The sequence below is a fragment of the Cupressus sempervirens genome, chromosome 4, assembly GCF_028749045.1.
Source record: "Cupressus sempervirens isolate cs-2001-9-10 chromosome 4, ASM2874904v1, whole genome shotgun sequence".
Classification (NCBI taxonomy): Eukaryota; Viridiplantae; Streptophyta; class Pinopsida; order Cupressales; family Cupressaceae; genus Cupressus; species Cupressus sempervirens.
The window spans coordinates 198,392,981-198,399,512 of NC_143121.1; positions in this window are offsets into that span (position 1 = coordinate 198,392,981).

Here is a 6,532-nt window from a genome sequence, read left to right on the forward strand (position 1 = left end):
ATTTAGGAATGGAAGACAACCCTAAGTTGGTGAGAGTTAGGAAAGCATGTAATCAACAAGAATGAGAAAGTATGCTCCAATTAGTCACATAATACAAAGATGTCATTACATGGAGTTATGAAGGACTCAAGAGATATGATCTTGACATAATCACTCATGATATTCTATTGAAGCTTGATGCTAAGCCTTTTCGTCAAAGACAAAGACATGTGAACGCCATTATCGAGCCATTAATAATGAAAGAGGTTAAAAAGTTGCTTTATGCCAAGATTATCTTTCCAATTTAACATTCTACATGGGTTGCTAACTTGGTACCAATAGGGAAAAAGATTGGAGAGATTCACCTTTGCGTAGACTTTTGCAATTTGAACCAAGCATCCTAGAAAGATAACTACCCATTTCCTTCACTTGAAGAAGTATTATAGATTGTAAATGGGTCTATGATGATATATTTTCTAGATGTATATTGAGGATATAACTAGGTGATGGTGGACAAGGAAGATAGATTTAAGAGTGCATTCAAAACAAAATGGGGAACATTTGTATATAGAAGGATGCCCTTTGGATTAATCAATGTAGGATACACATTTCAAAGACAAATGGATGATGAATTTAAAGGCTTGATAAATAAATGCATAGTTATGTATATGGATGATGTAACTATCTATTCAAAAGACTAAAGTACTAATATTACTAATATGAAATAAATCTTCAACTATTGTTGAAAATACATCATATCTCTCAAACCTAAGAAATGTTCATTCAGGGTTATGAAAGAAAAGCTGCTAGGTCAAATCATTTCTAAAGTTGGTATTTCCATTGATCTTGAGAGGATAGAAGTGATTCTAAAATTTTCAACTCCCCATAGCCACAACGAGCTTAAATTTACTTTGGAAAGATTAATTTTTGTACCAAATTTCATTAGCTAGGTTGCTGAGATAGTTTTCCCCCTCAAAGACTTCCTAAAGAAGGGAGCAAAAACTAACTAGGTTCCTAAAGTCAAGAGATCTTTCAAAGATATAAAAGTGGCCATTTCCATAGCCCTAGTACACGTAAGTTCTGATTATGATTTTCCTTTTAAAATCTATTCTTTTGTTTTAGAACACTCATGTGCAGGAATTCTCACACAAAAGAAAGAAAAAGACAATGAAATACGTATCACATTCATGAGTTTCCCACTAAAGAATCCTAATTTGAACTATTCTAATCTTGATAAATAATCATTCACCCTGATAAAGGTTGTCAAGAACTTTTTCAATTACATAATTAGGAGTAATGTATATGCTATTTTTCCAGATCCTGTAGTCAAATCATTATTGATGTAGCATGAATTAGGTGAAAGAAGAGGAAAATGGATGACTATATTACAACAATTTGATTTCGAAATTCAACCAATGAAACTAGTGAGAGGACAAGGGCTAACCAAGATGATAGCTAACAATGAAGAACAAATCCTAGTGTCACAAGTAGACACTAATGAAGGGATACTAATGAATGATTGGTATCAAGATGTTATCTATTACCTCTTGCAGAATCAATACCCTCAATGGATGAATAGTTCCCAACATAAAGGACTCAAGATGAAATGTTAATCCTACATGATTCAAGATAGGAAGCTTCACAAGAAGAAGTATTAGGGGATATATTTGAAATGTTATGTATGTAAAGAAGAAAGAGAAGTACTAGAGAAATATCATGACAAGTGTGGTAGTGGAAATGGATTAGTAGAGGCTATGACCCATCAAATTTTGAGATTAGGTTACTTTTGGCCTACAATTTTCCAATACATGTTTGAACATGTACATTATTTCCATATGAGTCAAACAAGTGCCAATAGAGAAAGAAACCAATTTTTGAGGTACACCCCTTTGCCAAGTTGGGGATGGATTTTATTGGACCTATATATCCACCATCATCAACATGACATATGCTTGTTCTCATAGCTACAAATTATTACACATGATGGACTGAATCTGAAACTTTTAGAAACTGTATAATGAAAGTGGTTATGGATGTCTTAGAAAAATACTTTGTGACTAGGTTTGGAATGCCATTCTTCCTGGCGTGTGATAACAAGTCATCTCTATGCCAATTTTTCTTACTCAATGAGCATTAGACAATAAATTTATAATCAAGTTCTCATCCAACTACTATCCTCAAGGGAATGGCATGGCTAAGTCCACGAATAATGTTAGGATTAAACCACATACAGAAACAACAATTATATGAAACTATAAACAATATTAGAAAATATTGAATCCCACAAAAGAGAACACAAGACACCAAGATTTTGGTGGGCTACGTCCACCAAAGAACAATTCCAATATTATTATGATCCAGTGATTACAACCTGATTACAATTTATAATCCTTTACAACTTAATACTGCTACAAGAAGCAATTTTTGCATCACACATTATTAAACAATCCCTAACCCTAAGCCCTTTTGTACAAGTATTTTGTTGCTTTAGGGTTTAAATTAGTTACAACATATCGGCCATAAATTATCGATAAAATAACTCCAATTTTTATTTTATTTTATGGAGCATGGAGTATATACAATATTTCCCTGATCAGTCACCACAAACTAATTAATAAGAACTTGATTACAATGATAAAACATTTGCTTTAAGAGAATCCAAAAGATTGGCACACCCAATTGAAGTATGCATTATGGATAGACAAGGTTGGGATAAAGAGTGCTTTGGGGACATCTTCATATCTATTTTTCTATCAACAAGAACTAGTATTCCCACTCAATCTCACAATTCCAGTGTTGAAATTCATGAGAAGGCATGCTGAGGATGCTGAAAGGCTCCAAATTTGATTGATGAATCTCTTGGAATTGGATGAGAAGAAGACAATAACTTTATAACACATGCCAAAACATTAGGCTATCATAAAATATTTGTTCAACAAGCGAGCCAGTATCAAATCTTTTAGAATCTCAGATCTTGTTCTTTAGTGGGACAAGATAAAAGAAAAACTAGGTAGTCATACCAAGTTTCAACACTTTTGGATTGACCCTTATCAGATTGCAGAGATTTAGGGAGAAAATACTTTTAGGCTACGTTCTTTACAAGGGGAATTGATCCCATTACCGATGAATGTCCAATTTCTAAAAATTATTTCAAAGCCTAACACAAAATATTAAAAAAAACAAAAACAACATGTTTGTTTAATTTTTGCACTTGTGTTTACTTTTTGCAATTGTGTTTACTTTCAACATGTGTGTTTACTTTGTGCATGTGTGTTTACTTTCAGTACATGTGTTTTCTTTTAAGTTTCATCTTTCTTTTCTTTTCGTTCTAGGGTTAGGTGTAATCAAATTTCCTTCTTAGTGCATAAGCAAAACCATGCCATTTGGTTTTGATTTTAGGAAAGGGGCATTTCTTTGTCAAAGCATTCAGATAATTTTTTTTCTTGTACCAACTAATGAACAAGTATTACTTGTAGTTGTAGATGACTTCTTGCCTTGAACCCAGAATCTAAGATTGATTTTTCTCGATACTTTTCAAATTTAAAGAACTAATTCTCTTAGTTGTTTTCATCTAGGTTGACAGTAGCAAGGAATAATTCAAAACTTACTAGTTCAGATAAAGGCTCTTGTCAAAGACCTACTAAGATCATTGTTTGGTGTTAGAATTTCCCAAAAGTTCATTAAAAGAGGAATGCAAGAGTTATCAAATTAAGTATAAAACTAAAGAAGAACACCAATGCCCTGGCCACACAATCTAAACATGGTTAGGGTATAAAAGAAAGAAAAAGAAAATCATGATGTTGTTACATTTAAAGATTCTAGACAATTGAAAAAGGTAACCAAATATAGGGATATGCATTTCTTAATAGCTATCCTATTCTACACAATGAAAGAAAATGCTTCAAGGAAAAATCAAGTGGAAACACGTGAACTCTATGAAGAAAGTTAAAGAAGATTACCAAAAGCTCAAAGAAAAGGAATTGATAATTTTCCAAGAGCCCTCTAAATGGATTCTCTCATCTTGTCAAATAGTGATGGATAAATAGGTTTATGAGGATCTCCAATAACTAGACTAGTGGAGCAAAGGATTTTCTCTAAAGTTGCTAGATACTCATGATAGATGACACCTTGAGATGTCAATTAGAATTGGAACACTAAGAACACATTGAGCTTGAAGATTTGAGATTCTAAAGTTTTGGCTTTTGAAGGACTTGAAAGCTACTTGAAATCTAGTTGTCACTTAACACATGTTAGAATAATTCTTGTTGTTGTAGAAATGTCTTTGTCATTCCTTCCCTTTTGTTGGTGCTATTTGTTGTGCTCTCACACCACATGCCCCATTTTGAGTCACAAAATGGGGACCCCTAGTTAGGTGCATCAATAATTTAGAACCCTCCTTATTTAACTAAGGGTCATACCCCAATCTTTGATTAGGCAATGTTGAGAAGATTAGAGGGGAAAAAAAATTAGTTTCGAGGAGATTATATATATATATATATATAGAGTGATAAGTGCACACTTGAACACCCTTGGAGGTGCATAATGTTTGTGTCGTAGGCCTATAAATAGACCCCTTCTCTCCTCTACTCTTCACTTGTCTTCTATCCCCTCTCCAGTTGCACCATCGCACCTGTGTCACTTGCAAAAGTCCACTTGTTTTCTCTCCAAGACCAACCAACTTCTAAGGTAAAATCATATTTTAGAGGTGTGCACATGCACACATGTGCATGTGCACACCATCAAAAGATGCTCATCTCTGCACTAAAAATAAATCTTTCCCCTCCAAACCATACCACAACTATTGTTCGCATGTGCCTAGTTTTGCACATTTGCACCTTGCATATGTGAGTAGGTGTGCAAGGTGTGCAAATACACACATTGTGTAAAAGAGAAAATAGTGAAGTGCACTAGCACACTTGCGCATGTGTGCTAGGTGCGGTAGTGCACAAAATATGTCCTTAAGGAGTTGTTTGGTCAATTTGACTATTTTGCTCAATTTTTTTGTTAGTTTGAGTCCTAGTTTAGCACCATTAAGGTCTTATGACATCAAGATCTACTAATTTTTCTCCTCTTTTGTATAGATATAATAGAATCCATCATCCTATATGATAGAATATATGGCACCAAAGCCAATAGCATTCAAATACCAAGGAGCCCCAAAGAAATCTAGATTCTAAGAAAAACACATAGAGATCTGAGACACGAAATTGGGATACATTGACTAAAATGTTTTCCTGACCCTCCACAACAAACCAAAAGAAATATGAGTGATGGTGTCAACCCTAATCTAGAGTGGGTTAGTGAATTTTGCTTCACACACTACATATGTTCAATCCTATCAGTTGATCATGACATTAGCTCAACACTATGTTCTAGAAAAGAAGGTTGTAAAATGTGTAACACGAGAGATATCCCTTGATCACAGGCCATACAAAATTGAGAAGGTTTTCAAGCTACCAAGATAGGGAAGACCTATACATTTAGATATCTTATGAAGGTGTAGATAGATGGTATAGGGAAAATAGAGTAGAGGCCAAGGAGTTGGTACAATCTAAGTACCTAATTGACAAGACACCCTTGGGCCAGAAAACAAGAAAGGTCAATATGACATCGTGATACATGATCAATTATATTAGCTAATATATAGTCCTCCTGAGTAGAGCCATGGGCCTTCCTGCAATAGGTCACTTAGAGATATGGATGGTGCACTTCATCAAAACCATACAAACAATGAAAACTATTGATTGAGCCACCATTCTAAGTGACAATTTGGATTTGCAACTGATCAAGGTAAAGAATGATCCCCTCTTTTTCATGATTTCTTATATAGTTTATCTATTGGTAGTAGGGACTATAGACTACCTAGGGTTGTAAAAAAAGGAAAGCATGAAAGATACAAATGTTTGGCCCTATGTAGTATATCCACAACTTGTGAAGAAGAAGCTCCCACTGGAAAGAGATGAATACAAGGTGGTAAATGATGGTTTCATATTTTCCATCATTGGGTTTATCAAAGGTGATTATGAGAAGAGGATTTCAGTAGAAGATGCAACATGAATAAAAGAAGTTGGTGCCTACTACATCTAGTTTAAGACCTTCACTTATCATCAGGTAGCTAGTACTCTCTTATGTCCTAAAAAGGTTCTAAGATACCCATCATACAGACTCATACTACTCAAGATAGCTCACCAACTCACTTATACATATGATAGAGTGATAAAATAACATAAGAAAATGTGGGTGTGGCCGATCATTCTTGGGGCATTTGAAGTAAACCAAAAGCAAGATATAGCTAGTTTCAACTTAGAATGGGATCAATGTACTCCAGAGGATTATTGGGCTCCACGTCCATATTTTTATAATATTAGGATGGTGCAACATCTAGTGGGGAAGAAATTTGTACATGAGGAAACATTGGAAGATCATTGTGTAAGGACGGTAGATGACTATGATGTCCATATCAGGGACTATCTAAAATGAGTATACACCTGGTAGAAAAAGTGCTAAACATGGAGATACCCTTAAAGTCATTGGACAAGGATGTCCATGAGAT